This window comes from Lissotriton vulgaris, chromosome 2_1 (genome assembly GCF_964263255.1).
Source record: "Lissotriton vulgaris chromosome 2_1, aLisVul1.2, whole genome shotgun sequence".
Lineage (NCBI taxonomy): Eukaryota > Metazoa > Chordata > Amphibia > Caudata > Salamandridae > Lissotriton > Lissotriton vulgaris.
Window position 1 is genome coordinate 201,833,276 of NC_141687.1, and position 18,408 is coordinate 201,851,683.

The window sequence follows — 18,408 nt, forward strand, 5'->3', positions numbered from 1 at the left end:
CCCTCCTTTCGACGCAGGAAATACCCTTCTCTGGATGGCACAATGGGATCAGAGAATTTTGCAAGTTCGAGTGCCTCAGTATCAGGATAACAGTTCAATGTCGGTCGGTCTTTGTTCAGGAGCTCTTCTTGGGTGTTGACGTTTTCTGTCGTGGCCAGGTTTGCAGAGACCTTCCGGCAGTGATGCGCGTGCAGCCAGTGCCTCTTCCCCTCCACTCGAAGCGCCGTCCGTGTGGTAATCAGCACTTGCCAGGGGCCCGTCCACCGGGGTTCCAGACTCTTGGTCCGCTGGAAATTTCGTATTAGCACGAAATCTCCCGGCTGGATGTCCTGGCCGGGGCCCCTGGAAGCATTGGGGATGGCCTGCTGCACCTGTTGATGAATGACAGACAACGTTTTAGTTAATTTGCACAAATAATCAGATAGTAGGACGTCCGGGACGTCATGAATGGAGGATGGTTTGGGAGCAGTCCAGAGGTTCATCGGTCGCCCGAATACAACCTCATAGGGGGTCAAATGGTGTTTGGTGGGAGTGGAGCGCATCGATAACAATGCCAGTGGGAGGGCATCCGGCCATTTAAGTCCAGTGGTGGCCACTATTTTTGACAATTTCAGCTTCAGTGTGGCATTATGGCGTTCCACCAGGCCGGCGGATTGGGGGTGGAAGACCGCATGAAACCTTTGCTTCACCCCCAACCCCTTTAAGATTAATTGGATAACCTCAGCTATGAAGTGGGGGCCATTGTCGCTCCATAAAATTCGACAAAGGCCATAGCGAGGGAAGAATTCTTTCAGTAGTACTTTGGCAGTAGTCATAGCGGTGTTGTCACGGGTTGGATAGGCCTCTACCCATTTGCTGAAGGCACATACGAAGACTAGTACATACTTCAAGCCTTGGCATCTCTCTAGTTGGATGTAGTCCATCTGAAGGACCTCAAAGGGGTGATTGGGGATCCCAAACCCTCCCCGGGGTACCACAGTTCCTTTCCCGGGGTTGTGTTGTAGACAGATAAGACACTGTTGGACTAGGCGTCTGGCTGAGTCGGGGATTTTGTCGTTGTGCCAGACTTTGGAAATGAGCTCGATCATGGGTGCAGATCCTATGTGTGCGGGGGAATGAGCCATCGTCAGTATGGGGATCAGGTATGAGTCAGGCAGCAACCATTTGTTTGCATCTTTTGTTCGCCAGCAGCCCTCATCGTCCTTCAAACCCTCCCCTGCCCACTTAGTCAGTTCGTGAGGGGTGCTGGCCGACTGGATGTCTCTGATCATTTCCCTTGCGTCAGTCCATTTCTCTGCTTGTGACCTGGTCACATACATGCGTGTCATCGTCCTATTCTCAGCTGTGGTTCGTGCAGTGATGTCGGCCAGTGCATTCCCTTGTCCGACTATGTCTGTCACCCTTTTGTGTGCCTGACATTTGATCACCGCTAATCGTTTGGGGAGGAGAACTGCTTCAATCAGGGCGGAGACTAGATCTCCGTGGAGGATAGGGGTGCCGTGGGACGTCAGGAATCCCCTCTCCCTCCACAGGAGCCCAAAATGGTGAACCGCCCCGAAGGCATACTGGCTGTCTGTATATACGTTCGCAGTGGTCCCCGTGGCTATGATGCATGCTCGTGTGAGGGCTATCAGTTCTGCTGCCTGGGCAGATCGTTGTGTGATGCAGGCTGTCTCAACCACTGTTCGGGCTGTCGTAACTGCATAGGCAGCTGAAGTGGTGCCATCTGGGAGTTTGATGCATGAGCCGTCTACCCATAGCTCTCCATCGGGGTCAGTGAAAGCAGTATCTCGGAGGTCAACTCTACTCCTAGTTTGTTCGTCCGTGAGGGTCACACAGTCGTGTATGGGAGGAACGTCGGGGTCATTTTCAGGCAAGGGCAACAATGTGGCAGGATTCAAAGTCATGCATCTCTTTAGTGTGATGTGGGGTGCAAGTAGCGTCAGTTCGTACCCTGTCAGTCGTGCGCTAGTCAGATGTTGAGTCTTGGTTTGGTTCAGAAGGGTGTCGACAGCATGGGGTACTAGCACAGTGAGGGAGTTGGAAAGTACGATTCCCTCGCTCTGACGGATAGAGACAGCAGCGGCAGCTACTGCTCGAAGGCAGGCAGGCAAAGCTCTGGCTACAGGATCAAGAGTGGCGGAGAAGTAGGCACAAGGGCGCTGCTTAGGGCCAATTGATTGAGTCAGGACAGACAATGCACACCCCTCCCTTTCGTGAGTGAAGAGGGAGAAGGGTTTGGAGTAATCTGGGGTTCCTAGGACGGGTGCTGAACAGAGTGCACTTCGTAATTCACAAAAGGACGTTTGACATTCGGAGGTCCAAGGGAGCGGGGAGGGGACATCTTTGGCCAGCAGGGCAAGTAGGGGCTTTACAATGAGACTGAAATTAGGTAACCACTGTCTGCAAAAAGAGGTTAGGCCAACCAAAGAGCGGACTTGCTTTTGTGTTTTTGGGACGGGGGTGTCTAGGATGGTTTGGATTCGGTCGGGCGTGAGTTTCCTCCCTTCTTTGGACAGGAGATGGCCTAGGTATGTCACTTGTGGCTGGCAGAACTGTAATTTCTTTTTGGAAACTTTATGGCCATTCTCTGCAAGAAAGTGTAGGAGTTGGATAGTGGCTGTGATTGCAAGTGGGGTGGTGTCGGCCGCCAAAAGGATATCATCGACATATTGGATCAACACCACTCCATCTGGTAGCTGGAAGGCATCCAGCTGTCTTTTGAGGGCTTGGCTGTAAATGCTGGGGCTTTCAGTGTACCCCTGGGGAGCTCTACAGAATCGGTACGAGCGGGATTTTAAAGTGAAGCCGAAGAGATAACGGCTGTCTGGATGGATGGGGATAGAGAAAAACGCATTCTTAAGGTCGATAACAGTGAAGGTGGTGGCAGTGGACGGGATGAGGGTCAGAATGGTGGTGATATCGGAGACTACAGGGTATTGGGGTACAACCACTTTGTTAATTTCTCGCAAGTCGATGATGAAGCGGTATGCTTTCTCATCACCTTCGCCTTGCTTCTTAACAATAGGTAGGATTGGGCTGTTGCAGACGTTGCTAACCACTTCTTCAACCACTCCTGCATCTACCAGAGACTGAATGATCGCTACCAGCGCCTTCTCGCCCTCTGGGGATATCCGATATTGCGGGAGTTTCGGGAGCATAGCGTCCTGTCTCACAGTTATATGAATAGGGTCAATCATCATTCGTCCCACATCAGAGTCATTTTTGGCCCACAGGTACGGAGGCAGGGTGTCAAGCAAGGACAGGTCAGCATCAGTTATGGAGCACATGTGTCGTAAGGGGCAGGATCTGGGCATGCCTGGGTTGTCGTACAGGATGACTCGGATTCCATCTGGGGAACACCTAATGGTAGCTCGAAAATGTTTCAGTAAGTCAATGCCCATAATGGCGTCTGGGGAGTTGGAGGAGAGCAGAAATGTCGCGTCAGTGGTGTTGCTTTCTAGGTCAAAGGTGATAGGTACGGACAGGGGGTTAGTGGAGGGCGTCCCATCAAAACCTATCGATGTAATGTGTGAGCCAGACAAGGGTGCCATTGGAATCAGTCGTTTCGATAACACACTACGTGTCGCCCCAGTGTCTACCAAAAATGGAGACTCTGTACCCAGGACCTTAGCGGTGACATAAGGACCTTGCTGGTCAACACAGAGCTCGACTGGATCCCTCCCTTGCCCCTGGCAGTCCTATGCAAAATCGGGGGCATTCTCACCATCAGATAGTTGATATTGGTTCTGTCGGGGGCGGTCAAATGTGTTCAATCTCCCTGATCTGTCATTGTTGGTGTCGTTTGTGTGCCCTCGTCCTTGTCCTCTGTTTCTTTGTCCACCCGCCACATCCCTGGGGTCCCTATTTCTATTCATCTCTAGCAGAACTGGACACTCGGATTTCCAGTGGCCGAATCCTTTGCAGAAGGCGCATTGGTCATTGCTAATGTCTCTACGTCCAGTGTGTGGTGTTGGGGAGTGATCTTTAGGAGGTAGATTTCTGGGGGTGGTCGATTGGTAGTTCCCCCTTTGGTGTTCCCGTCCTATCGCTATACCTTGTATCTGGGCTATCATTACCCTTTCTTTTAAATCTTTCTTCTTTTTCTCGGACGCCCTATCATTCTCATTCTTTTGGTGCTCGTAATACTGAGCCATCTGAAGGATAGCTGCGGGTTTGGAGGCCCCCCAACTACTCTCACTCGTCTGCAGTTTTTGGGAGACCTCTTGTGTTAGGCCCTTTACATAATTTTGTACAAACAGGTGCTGTCCGGTTGCGGTGGTCATGTCTTGGCCACTGTAGTCGGAGAACACTGTCTCGAATCGGGAGAAGTATTCTGACACATCTTCCTGGGGTTTCTGTCGACAGGCCGTGACTATCGACCAGTCTACCTTTCTTTCTGGGATCAGTGTCTTTAACTTCTGAACTAGTTTGTCTGGGAGTTCCAGTATGTCCTTTACTGGTTTCCTTCCTGGCTCTCGCTGTCTATCTAGTTTACCGAGTTGGTCCCAGGTATGTCCAAACAGATCCGTGTGGTCAGCCTTCCGGATTTGCTTCCACACGTCAGCTGGCAGGCATAACCCGAAGAACAAGTCAATGTCCGCTAAAGTCATTATCGTCGAACCCAAGGCTGTGCCTAATTCGGTATAGAATGCTGTCGGGTTCTTTCTCAAATCGGGCAGGGTTTGTTTAAAGGTTAGGATATCTTGTCGGTCCCATGGTTGGTAAACCCAATTATACACAACTCTCCCTTTTGCGTCTGCGTGATTAATATCGTCGCTTGTTCCCAGGCCACGTGGCGGGATCCAGGAAGGGGCCGCCTCTCTGATGGGCATCATAGTATTGGCTACTTCTACTGAGGTCGTTTCAGGGTCTGTAACCTTGGCTTCTGGTTTTTGTTCCGTGAGGTGGCGGAGGACCTCAAGCATCTGCATGAAGAGCTCCGTCGCCTCACATTCAGTCCCATCTCCAACATCAATCTTCCTATACAGCGTTGTTAGTTTAGCGGGGCCCTTACTTTGATACCTATCTTCATATGCGTTCAGGATGTGGTAGCTGAATCGCAAAACGAAATGCCGTCTGTGGCTGTCGGCATGTGAGTTATATATGCTCATTGTGTACTCTTCGCTCTCCCTTCGTTCTACTAATGTCTTTGCTATTTTGTCGATCCCATCCCGCTCATCTTTGCTCAACCTATTTGGTCTGGCTGGTGGTTGTTTGCTAGCCTCAGGGTCGTCTGACGATGTTGTTAATGTGGCTGGTGCGGAGGCCGTGAGGGCTGGTGCACTAGCACTAAGGTCACTTTCGCTCGCACTCGGGGCTTGCAAGCTTTGTTGGCAGGGGGCATATGGAGGGGGCATGTAGATGATTGGGGGACCTAGCAGTAACTCATCGTTCGCCCGTTGTTTGGAGGGCAATTCAGGGTAGAGCGCAGAGGGGGTCCTAACAGGACATTGAACTGTCGACCCTGATTCTTGGTTTTGTGTAGCTTCCTTTCTTTCTTTTATTTCTTCTTCTAGTTGCTTAGCGGCTAGGTGGGCTGCCTTTCGTAATTCTTTCCCTATTTTTGCTTCTTCTCTTTTCTTTCGTTGTTCCGTTTCTTTGCGCCACATGCCTATACTATCGAGCATAGTGGGTGTGGTCTTATTTTTCTGGAGCGCTATTTCCAATGTTTTTATTTTGTTTTCATCGAAGGAACCTATCAGTGGCCACTGACTTTCAGGGTTCTTCTTTGTATATTTATGCCATAGCTTAGTATAAGCTATAGCGACTAGTCCATGCTTAGTGAACATGTCCTTATTAGGGGTGCCTTCCAGTAGAGCCGGATGGTTCATCTCTAATAAGCGGTCCGGGCTGTACAGGCTACCAATCAGTGGGGAGAAGATAGGCATGACGGGTTACAACGGGGACAAAGGTCTGCACTACCTATCTTATCACGGCGGGCAAAGACTAGACAGAATATTTCTATTCTCCGTTGTTTGCCGGCGGTGAATACCTCAAAAGAACCAATACCGAACAATCAGTGTTCGGTCAATCAAACAATCAGTGGGGAGAATAAGTGGGTACGAAAAGTTTGCGTTACCCACCCTTTCTCTACCTGCAAAGAGAGACCTTGTTCTTCCCTGTTTGCAGACAAACAATCTCCAGACAATAATCCACGAACGACAGTTCGGGACAACAGTGGGGGAGGAAGATAGGCACGACGGATTACAATGGGGACAAAAGTCTGCGTTACCTATCCTTCACTGCTTGCAAAGAGAGAGCCTGTTATTTTCTCCGTTTGCAGACGGTGAATCTCCAGAGGGTTCAACAAAGCGTAATACTAGTATTATCCAAACCAAACAATCTTTTCTCAGTTCGTCGTGTCTACACGACCTTACCCGGACCGCATGGACGGTTTCCTGTCTTCTGAATCCAGCGCCCGATCGTCCTCTCTTCTTCGTGATGTTCGTGGCACTCCTGATGGTTCCCAGTCAGGACCGTAGATCACTCGAGAGAGGTCTGTTCGGAACTAGTGAAGGTCGGATGATCGGCTGTCAGACGAGGGTCTATCGGACACGAGCTCTCCCGATCGTTGCAGTCGTTCACTCTGTCGTCGGGACCTCTCCCACTGGATCCACGTGTCGCTGATGGGCCCCACGCTTTGGGACGCCAATTGTGGAAAAAGGGTAGGGCTATGACCTTTTTCAAGATTTGCCCGGCGCTAACCGCCTTTGTACCATTCAAATTACCAAGCAATGAGGCAGGCGCCGGAGACCAGAAGGCAGGAAACAGAAGTTTTATTCCGACGGAGCAGAACACATCAGATCAGACAACAAGGTATCGTCTCGAGGTGCTCTAACAGCCTCTCGGAGGCCTGGCCTCTTATACACTGGTTTATGGCATGTGACCTTTCTTTATTACAATCAGAACATTGTGAAGTAAGGAAAAAGACATCCCCGTAATCCTCGTGTCAAGCCCACCCCACATGCCTCTACAATAGAGATCCTCAACCTGCTGATAAGAGGAGGGGGTCATCGCGCAGCTGAGTGTTCTGCCGATTCTTAGGATGTGTGCGCCTGATCATATCCCGGGGGGTGGGGAGGTCTTGATCAATAGAGGGTCCTTTGAAGAAGAGTGACTTCATACAATAAGGGGCAGTAAAAAGATATCTCCCGGCTTAGGCGATGGCCTCGGACCTGTGTGGACAGCTGGACACGGGGGAAGGGGTTATCAAAGGAGTGGTATTCATGCCGCGTGGACAATCGAGCGCGGAGGGAAGGTTTATCAACAGAGGGGCATTCATGGGAGGAGAGGAGATGCTGGTCAGGCGCAGGCGCAGGCGTGACTCCCAAGGACAGGGTCATGCAGAAGGGTTATGCTCATGAGAGGGAGGGAGGGGGAGCCAGGGTACGCGGAGGATGCCTGCTGGGTCAGAGGGGCGCGCTGGCGATCGATCGTGGACAGGGAGACCATGATACCTAAAATGGTTGTCGTGCACGTTGTACATGGGTGACAAGCTGGCGCAGATGATGTTCAGTTCGTAAACTAAAATTCCACAGGCTCGTTCGCGCCGCCTCCCCCTTCCAGCGACCCCGCGCCGTTCCTCGGCTCCAGCGCTTTGGTACAGCCGTGCCAGGCAATGAAGATGGGGGGGGTCGGTGGCTGAGGCAAGACATCCCCCCCTTGTCATGTGGCGGGACTACCTGCAACTCAGGGGTTGCCGTGTGGCAGGACTACCTGTCACTCTCAGGCGTTGCCATGTGGCGGGGCTACCTGCAACTATCCCGGGCCGAGTGTTGTTGCAGCTATTATTGCGCAAAGAAGCGCTGTCGTCCTCGCCTTGGCTTCGGCCTTCGATGAGAGCCGGATCAGGCGAGAGAGGGGGGGGTGGTCGGTGGCTGAGGCAAGACATCCCCCCCCCGTGGCCTGCAGGGCAGCAGAAGAGGGGAAAAGGAGAGATCATTACGATTTTCGGGCCGTCCGCCCCACAGCCTCCCCTTCCGACTGCGGCCAGCCGAGCCCTGCACGCATCGAGGCCTCGCCTTCCGGATGGGCGTAACCGTGGACCTGTTGCACTTCGGGAGCTTCCGGAATGGGGGTAGGTACCTATTGATTTGTATCTATTTCATGTGACCGTTATTTGGGCGTGGTGGGCAATGAGGCAGACATGTTTGAAGCAGGAATAGGTAGCGGAACCTAGCTACCTCATGGCTGTCTTGCTGTCAAGCTTTTGGCCATTTTATATTTCTTATTACGAACTGTTTCTAATGTTTCTTATTTTTAGTGAAGTCGAAAGCTCATCAGGGGGTTACTGACTTAGCCCGATTTCTTTTATTTTTCCTTCTTCTCCTTAGCGTGTTTCAAGCTAAAGTTTCTGTTAACAGGGTACGGTGATCACTTCATATTTTTATGTGTCCTTTTCATTAGGGGTACTCCTGGACGGACCAGATGAGTTACCTCCAATAAATGGTCCGGGGTGGAACTAGATTATCAATCAGTGGGGAACACATGTCCCTTCATTAGGGTATCATCCTGGACGGACCAAATGATGTACCTCCAATTACTAGGGTAGCCTCCTGGACGGACCAGATGGGCTACCTCCAATAAATGGCCAATGAGTGGGGAGCATATGTCCCTCCATTAGGGTAGCCTCCTGGGCGGACCAGGTGAGCTACCCCCAATAAATAGTCAATCAGTGGGGAGTGGGTAGGACTGACGAATCATAAAGGGGCATAACCTACCCTTTACTACTTGCAAAGACTAGTTGTTTGCAAACAGAAAATACCTCAAACAAACAATTCCTTGGACAACAATGTCCAGTCAATCAATCAATCAGTGGGGAGAAAAACAGGCATGACGGATTACAACGGGGACAAACGTCTGCATTACCTGCCCTTCGCTATCTGCAAAGGAAGACAGAATATTTCTATTCGTCTCTGTTTGTAGACAGGGAAGATCTCAAAGAGCAACAATCGATTATTAATCGATTTCAAACAATCAGTGGGGAGAAAGGTAGGCCTGACGAATCATAAAGGGGCATAACCTACCCTTCTCTATCTGCAAAGAGGGACGAACGTTCCTATTCACCGCTGTTTGCAAACAGAGAATGTCTCGTTCTCGAGAAGAGAACCAATATTTCAAGTAGCATCCAGAGCTAAATGAACCAATAACAACAATATCAGTATTCAAATACCGTTTCCAATACAATCAATCAATCAATCAGATGGATAAAACCACCCTACCAATTAGGCGTAAAAACACCCTACTTAATCTTACCCGGACCGGACCATACGGACAGTTCTTCGTCTTCCCCCTCCAGCGCCCGATCGTTCTCTTACTCTATGCAGCATTCCTGTGGGATTCCAGTCAGGACAGTAGGTCACTCGGGAGAGGTCCGTTCAGAATCGGTGAAGTTCATTCAATCAGCAGCCGGACGAGGGCCCTCTCAAGGCAGGTATACTCCGATCATTTAGATGTTCACCTCTTCGTCTGGATCTCTCTTACTGGACCTAATGTCACTGATGGACCCCGCGTTAGGACGCCAATTGTGGAACAGGAGCCCAGACTGCTATCGATGCCCGGACGGCTGGCGCAAGTCGCCTCTTAGTTCCCATTCTGAATAGTTACCAAATAAAGAGACGGGCGCTGGGAGCAGGAATCACAAGAACAGGATTTATTACTCATGAGGAGAGCCTGTCATTTCGGACACGAAACACAGTGTCTTTCGGGAGGTGCTCTAACAAGTGAGCTGAGACATCGTCTTTTATACCTTACAAAACACTCTGTATTACAATCACGACATTGTGAAACAAGGAAAAGACATCCCCATGATCCTCGTGTCAATCCTACCCCACATATATTCACAATAGAGACCCTTGACCTGCCGATAAGAGGAGAGGGTAATCACGCAGCTGAGTGTTCCGCCGATTTTTAGGATATGTGCGCCTGATCGTAGCCCAGGGGGTGGGGAGGCCAGGATCAATAGTGGGTCCTTTGAAGAGGAGTGACTCCATACAATAAGGGGCAGTGAACAGTATCTCCTGGCTTAGGCGATGACCTCAGACATGTGTGGACAGTCAATCGCGGAGGGAGGGTTTACCAACAGAGGGGTTATTCATGAAAGGAAGGGAGGTGCTGGTCAGGCGCGGCCGTGACTCCCAAGGACAGAGTCGCACAGAGAGAGAGAGAGAGGTCTTATTGACTCGTGCATGAGAGAGCAGGGGCAGTCAGGTGCAGCTGGGGAGGGCTATGTCAGCTGAGGCGAAGGATGCCTCTTCAAGAGGAAATGGGGGGGGGTTTGCGTGGGTCAAGCAGGAGGGTTGCCTTTCAGGGCAGGGTCGCGCAGAGGGAGAGGGTTTCATGGTCTATGCATGTGAGAGAGGGGGGGGGGTTCAAATACGCGCAGAAGGGAAGCCGGTGATTCTAATGAGCGGGCAAAAGGCCAGGGTGCCTAAAATGGCTGTCATGTACATATGGGCACGGGCTTTTACTGGCGGAGTGATGCGGTCAATATTTTACGGTATTCATGGTGCTTACAGGGAGGGGAGTGGGAAAAGGCAAATGAACGCCGCTTATGTACATCAATTTTCCTAATTTTCCACAGCCAAGTCCTCCCCATTCTGAAAAAGCTGTCGCTGGACCCAGCCTCCTGAGACAACTTTAGACCAATTTCCAACATTCCTCTCTTGGCCAAAGTGCTGGAAAAGTGTGTACAAATACAGCTAAGTTACCACATCAACAACTTCCATCTTCTCGACGACTGCCAATCCGGCTTCCCACCGGGACATAGCACTGAAACCACCATGCTCCGCATTGTCGATGACACTCTTCAATCCCTTGACCAAGACCAAACCTGTCTCCTAATCCTCCTTGATCTATCCTCGGCCTTCGACACAGTCAACCACGTGATGCTACTCGAACGCCTCAAACTGAGGATGGGATTAGATGGCACAGTCCTCGATTGGTTTAGTTCCTACCTCCAAAACCGATCTCAGAGATTCATAATCAATGGCGAACTGTCCGCTCCCTCCGTCGTTACGGTGGGAGTCCCTCAAGAATCAACGTTGTCCCCCACCCTTTTCAATCTCTATTTAGAACCCCTTGCCGAAGTCCTTCGCACTGCAAATATCTCCTTCCATATGTACGCTGATGACACTCAGATCTACATAAAAATCTCATCTCTTGCGGAGATCCTCACCTTGAATGAGGCCCTGAAGCTGACCATCCGATGGCTCTCCTCCAACCAACTCAAACTCAATGCTAAGAAAACTGAGTTCCTACTAATCTCCCCGCCCAAAAGCAACTCTGAGATCCAGACTTGGATTAAAGCTACAACAGCCTTAAACTGTCCCCCGACCATTGTGGACTCGGCCAAATCTCTGGAAATTACCTTGGATTACAATCTAAACATGCGAGACCACATCAACTCAATGGCCAAATCTGCCAGATTCCACCTGAGCTACCTGTGGAAACTGAAACCCTTTCTAGAGGCTCCCGACCTAAAACTTGCAGTCCAGTTATTAGTTATATCTCGGCTGGAATATGGTTGCTCCACACTCTCTGGTTTACCCAGATCTCACTGGCACCCTTAAAAGCCTGCCTCAATGCAGCGGCCAGTTTACTTAAAGGCTCCAGAAAATCACATCACTCCTCACTTGAAAGCGTTGAACTGGCTTCCCTCGAGGCTAGGATTCACCTCAAACTTGCATGCATCACGCACAAGGCCTTACACACTAACTCCCCTTCGTATCTTGCAGAGAAGCTTGTGATATCTGGAGGAAGCAGAAACTCATGGTCGGCCAATGCCCTCATACTCCGGCCTGCACGCTTTAGGAAAATAAAAATCTACAATCGGGCTTTCGCCGGGACTGCACCAAGAATTTGGAACTCCCTCACTCCCGACATCAGAAGAATCCCCTCCCTGGCATGCTTCAAAAAAGAGACTAAATCCTTCCTCATGGCTAAATTCCTTGGCTAAACCTGCTCCCTGCCACCTGAGAGACTATTGCCTTATCCTGCGACCTCGCCATGTAATGACGATTCTCCAATTTTCATGCAGAGAGAATCTTGATTTCATTAAAGACATACTGAGGCTAACATTATGCAAATACTTTTATTTGCTGCCCAACATGCAGCCCTTTAAAGAATGTCAATACATCATAGTAAAATAGAACTTTAACAACAACATAATGGGACAGAGCACACTCCCATCTTCCTCTCAGGCTGCGATGACACAGGAATAAAATGAATAGTTCCACGAATAAATCCATTTTTTCTTAAACCGTGTTATCTGAGAAAGAAAAAAGATAAAAAGCATAATAAACTGGAAAAGATTTTTTGGAATAAATTAATTAATAGTAAACAAAGTTAACAATAATTAATCCCAAACCAACCTCTCAGGGATAGGCGGGTGGGATAATGTTAGCCTCCGTATGTCTTTTAGTAACCTGCCGAGACAGAAGAAAAGACGCGTTGCTAAGGCACGCGCCTGTCGTCACAAGTCAAAACACAATCAAAACACGCTATGGGCAAATGCGCGTCATTAGCAAAGCCTCGCTCTCGCGTCCCTGACCCGGTTGTTGTCCGGTTGTTAGGAGACGCGAGGGGGAGGCGAAGATTAATTTTAATATCCAAAAGCTTCTTGAAGCCTCCGCTTCCCGTTCCAAAAGAAAGTCTCACAGGTACTTTAAACATTCAGGGAAAAAGCGGGTGATTGTTATCGTTAACTATGTAAATTCAGTTCACATACAAGCAGCTCGAGATAAAAATGAAATGAAAAGATCGAAAATCTAGAGACATGTAAGCCATTCCCCGCCATAAATTGGACTGGGGAGATGGCGGCTGAAAGAAAGCGTCAGTTAGTTAAATAACAAGGGCAATCAACATAGTAAATGCTAATAAATCAGTGACAGTAAATCAATAAAGGTAACGTTTATAAGAAAACGAAATATCAACCATACTTATTACTAAGGCTATATACCAAGTTGAGGAACTGTGTCTTTAGCTAAGAGTAGTACTTATCTGTGTCAGGAGCAGCGAATAAAAGAGGAAGATGGAAGTGTGCTCTGTCCTATTATGTTGTTGTTAAAGTTCTATTTTACTATGATGTATTGACATTCTTTAAAGGGCTGCATGTTGGGCAGCAAATAAAAGTATTTGCATAATGGTAGCCTCCGGTCTTGTAATGAAATCATCATACACCATCTGTAATCAATGATTATAATGCTTCCTTGTATTCACCCACCCGCTGGTACCCTGCACCCCCTCCCCAATGTACAGTCCTCGTGTGATATCCTGCCAATTGTATGACTCTTGACTCTGTAAAAAGCCCTGATGTATAGTTTTTCATATCCCCCAATGTACAGTACTTGTGTGATATCCTGCCTACCTTATGTCCCCCGACTCTGTAAGCTCTCTGATGTACAGGTCTCCTGTGACGACCTGCCTTTTGTATTACTCTATGAATCTGTAAAGTGCTCTGATACCTTCTCAGGTCAAGTTTGCGCTCTATAAAACCTTAAAATAAAATAAATAATAAATACATAAAATAAAATACTGACGCTAAGATCTATGAGAAGATCCTGGCCAATCGCCTGGAGGGCCATCTTCTGGGCCTTATCGATTCTGATCAGGTAGGGTTTATTCATCTTCGACAAGGGGCAGACAACATTCGCCGGATCGCCCATCTTGTGGAAAAAGCACAGTATAGAAGTATACCTGCTTGCTTAATGTCCCTTGATGCTCTGTGATGGTTTGTAGATTGATGGCGTCCTATACGAGGCCTACTACTTGCATTTGCCTTACTGGATGTCTCACTGCTCCGTTCCCAATCTATTGCAGCACCAGGAAGGGTTGCCCGCTATCCCCTTTTGCCTTAGTAGTGGAACCCATGGCCATCGCCATCCGACGCGATCAGACAATTCAGGGCATTCCTATGGAGGGCTATGACCATAAAATGTTCCTCTTCACAGACAACGTCCTCCTCTATCTCTCCTCCTCGTCCACTTCCCTCTCAGCATTACCTACGCTCTTGTGGTCTTTTGAGGGTGCGTCAGGATTTCTGACAAATCTTGCTAAGCCCCATGCCCTTAACCTTACTCTTCCAGCCTTGGAGGTCTAGGATTTGCAAGATCTGATCCTGCTGCAGTGGTCCGACAAGTCGATGTGATATTTGGGCTTAGATTTGACTCCCTCGTTTTCATCCTGGACCTCAGATTACTGGCCTAGGTATAGAGGCACCATTCGGGAAGAATTGCATAGGTGGAGAGGCCTTTCTCTTGCATGGTTAGGGCGTATTAAAACTATAAAAATGTTGCTTCTCCCAAAAGATCTTATATTTATTTCAATCTCTTCCCACTCCTATACCGATATCCTGTCTCTTTAATGTGATTTTATCAATTTTATATGGGGAAAGTCTGGCCCACACATCTCTAATAGTATTCTGATGCTACCGCAAACCCGGGGCGGACTTACATGTCCTAATCTCTTGCAGTACTATTGGGCCTGTCATCTCCGGTACATATCGGAGTGGGTAGTTCGCAAGAGCGAAAAGCATTGGTTCCATATTGACCAAGCGGTGTCCTGCAGATCCTTGTGGGACCTGGTTTGGCTCCTTCGCGGGGCCTGTCCCCGCAGTGCATATATAGCCACTCCCACGAAAACGGTCGGAGAGATATGGGATAAATTGGTGGTCTGACTACATTCCCCTCACCTAACATGCCTATAGTTTGCAATCCCATGTTCCCCCCTGCGATGCAATCTCAAACATTTAGTCCGTTCTCAGATGCTGAATGTCGTATTATTCAAGCTCTGTTCCAGGGTGACAAACTTCTTACCTTTGATCAATGCAAAAAAGCTATTCACCTTACAGAGGGGGCTCGGATGCAATACTATCAGATTCGCCACTGGCTACTTTCCCAAGCCTACACCCAAGGCGCAACTAGACAACTCACTGCCTTTGAAGCCTTAGTCCGCAAATTTGATGGGTCGAAGAGTCTGATTTTGCACACTTTCACCGTTTTACAGCTTTCGCAACGGCCTTCTCCCGACACTTATCAAACGCAATGGGCCTCGGACTTAGGCGACTGCATACCTCCAGAGAGCTGGGACTAATTGTGACAGGACATCCCGAAGGTATATCATAGCACTCTGCAACGCAAATTGGCATATAAACTCATGATGCGATGGTACTTCACCCCAACCCGTTTACATCAAATGTTACCAAATTTACCCCGGATATGCTGAAGATGTCAGGGCGACAGAGGTGACTTCATTCATATTTAGTGGTCTTGCCCGAGACTTACAATGTTTTGGAAAGAGATTCTTAGCCATATTAATGATGTAGCGGGGTTCCCTATTCCTTTCTCTCTGACAGTTACTTTATTAGGCATTCGACCCTTGACATTTACTGCTATGACATATACGGACTGGCATCTGATTTTACATATGTTAGGAGCTACCAGGCAGTCCATAGACTTATTCTGGAAGAAACCACACCCTCCCCCTTAGCCACATGGTTTCTCCACTTATGGTATGTTTTAGCATTCAAACTACTTACTGCCCGTATCAATCACATGGATGCTAAGTTCACCCGCATCTGGCAGCCGCTTATACACTATTTTTCTAGGATCGAACGTTCACGACTGGTTCCCCCTCGACTACGAGCTTTACAATTATTCAACAATCCTCTTGAACCTTACTTTAGTTGTCAACAGCTGGAATCCCCAGCACCGCCAACTTATTTGAAAAGGCTTTGCCTTTTCCTCCCTTACGAGACACCTGTTCCCCCTCAACACCAAGGTATTTTCAACACATCACCCCCCCCCCCCCCCCCACCGTCCCAGATGGGAACTTGTTTCCCTCCTTTACCAATTTAAAGTTGGTGATATGCCCCTGTTGCTCGCCAGACCAGAATATTAAAACAATTAGAGGACAGTGCATGTGAATAGGTTCAATAAAACATAGCCAGATATTTGCCATTCAATTTCTTAGACAACAATAGAGCCCCATATAACTGCAAAAGGGTTTAACACATTGCTCCTTTTCTCATTTCAGTTTGTTTTGCCGTTGATGATTTGGGGGGGGGGGGGGGGTGTTGAAAGGTATTGGCTCTGTTTTACAAGTTTCTACTGTAGCACCGTGCTATTTAAAATGGATTGTGGTCTTAACCTTATGTTATCTTCAACCTGTTTGATTCTCCTTGTCTGTCATATATCCAATAAACAGTTTTGAAAAAAAATGGAAGGTTAAGACCTTGTAAAAGGGTTACATTTCCATTTCCACATGGCAGTTTAGCCTCTGCAGTGGAAGGCCTGAGATGTGTTTAAAAGACTACTTAAGTGGGTGACACAATCAGTGCTGCAGGCCCACTAGTCATATTTAATTTACAGGCCATGGGCAAATGTAGTGCACTTTACTAGGCACTTATGTAAGTAAATAAATATGCCAATTATAGATGAGCCAATGTTACCAAATTTTGAGAGGAGAGCACCTGCACTTTAGCACTGGCTATCAGTGGTAACCTGTACAGAGTCCTAAGGCCAACAAAAAGGAATGCAGGAAAAATGGAAGGGGGAGGCAGAAAGTTTGGGGGAGACCCTGCTAAAGCGCCATTTCCAACTGCATTAGCTTGAGGCACATCCCAGTACTGATTTCTCGCTTCATAAAAAACTGTAGGATTGAACTTGCATTCTAGGTCCATGCCAGTTTTGAGGCAGCCAATATGATTTTCCTGCTAAAGGTCGCCTTTCCTAGAATCCCTTGCTTAGTGCTTTGTCGCCACTCTCGCATGCCAAGGCACACCTATTGCTGGCAGGTGGTTGCTTGATTAAAACACGAGGCATATAATAATTTATGAGCTCCGTTACAGGGCTGGCTTTAGCACTGGTGGTGCCCGGTGTGACAATCTTTTTTAATTCCCCTCCTCCCCCCCCCCCCATTACCTCCTCTTCAAATTGCCTCACAGCCACCCGGCAAATGCCCCAGCCCCTCTCTCACATACATTCAATGTGTTTTAAAGTGCTGGTAAAAGCAGGCTTTAATAATCCAATCAGCTATACACATAAAATATCGATCTGCTCTTTGGAGCAGGCAGATTTACCCTCTGCAATACTATATGGCGAGTCAAAACTGCCACTAGACAAAACTCTGAATTCTCTCTTTAGCAGGAACATTAATTAAAAGAGTTCTCTTGACATTTTTATTGCTGCCTGAAAGCTGGCCACAAAAGGGACTCTGCAGCAGGTGCCTCTAAATTATAAGTTATTCCTAAACACAGCGCCCCCCTTGAAGTCAGTGCCCCCCATCCAGGTGAGCGCCCAGTGCGGCCGCACCGAGCGCACCAGCCTAAAGCTGGACCAGTTCTGTTTACACCTCTGTGCACTTCAGTTCAGTGTTGACATTGATGCAATGTTCCAGTTCCATCAGTCCTCTATTCTCATAGATTCCTGATTTCTGTTCTATAAAAATATCTTGCTTCCTGAACTTACACTGTTTAGAAGTGTATCCTTGTTTCTTTAACTAGCAATGACTTTCAGTGCATTCTTGTTTCCGGAACCGGTATTGTTTTACAGTGTATCCTTGTTTCAAGAGCAAGCAATGCTTAGCACACTTTTCTGCTTCTTTCTGGGGCATATTATCAAGGGGGTTTATCTCCGCTTTTTTGGCTTTAAAAGCCAAGAAAGCGGAGATAAAATGATCTCCCTATTACCTAGCTGTCGCTAACACCAGTTAGCGACAGCTAGTAGGAGATAGCGACCATCCTGGGCCCCACTTTGCATGTCAGTGATATTTATCACTAATGACTTGCAAAGTGGGCGTGCCAAGAGGTTAGAGACTGTAAACATGTCGCTAACATCGCTATCTCCTATTACCAACTTTTGGAGATATTCGCGCTAAGCGCGAATATCTCCAAAAGCTAACACCTGCCCTGAGCAGTTCTTAGCCATGTTATCCAATGGGAGGTGGATAACATGGCTAAGAGCATTAGCTCGGTAATGCATGAATATCGCTGACTTTTCAGCGATATTCATGCATTGCGGCTGATTTTTATCGCGTTTGCGATAAACCTTGGTAATACCAAGGTTTATCTGCGATAAAAATCGCCGCAGGTCGGCGGTAAATTTTTGTCTCTAATCAAGCAATAGCGATAATTATCGCTATTGCTTGGTAATATGCCCCTCAGAGTATAAATGAACAGGTGACTATACCGAACTCTGTTTCCTAAGGTAGCCCATTTCCAGGGCCCTAGGGCAGTGCGACTGGTGTGACCTGTGAAGGGGGCGCCAACCTCATGGTGGGGGAGGGGGGGGGCTGAGTTTAGCAATAACGTATGACTGGAGAGATGAGGGGCACTTAATACCTGGTGGTAGTGAGAGAATCTGAGGAGGCTGTCCTGGGGGTTGGGGGCGACTAAAATGATTCTCGCAC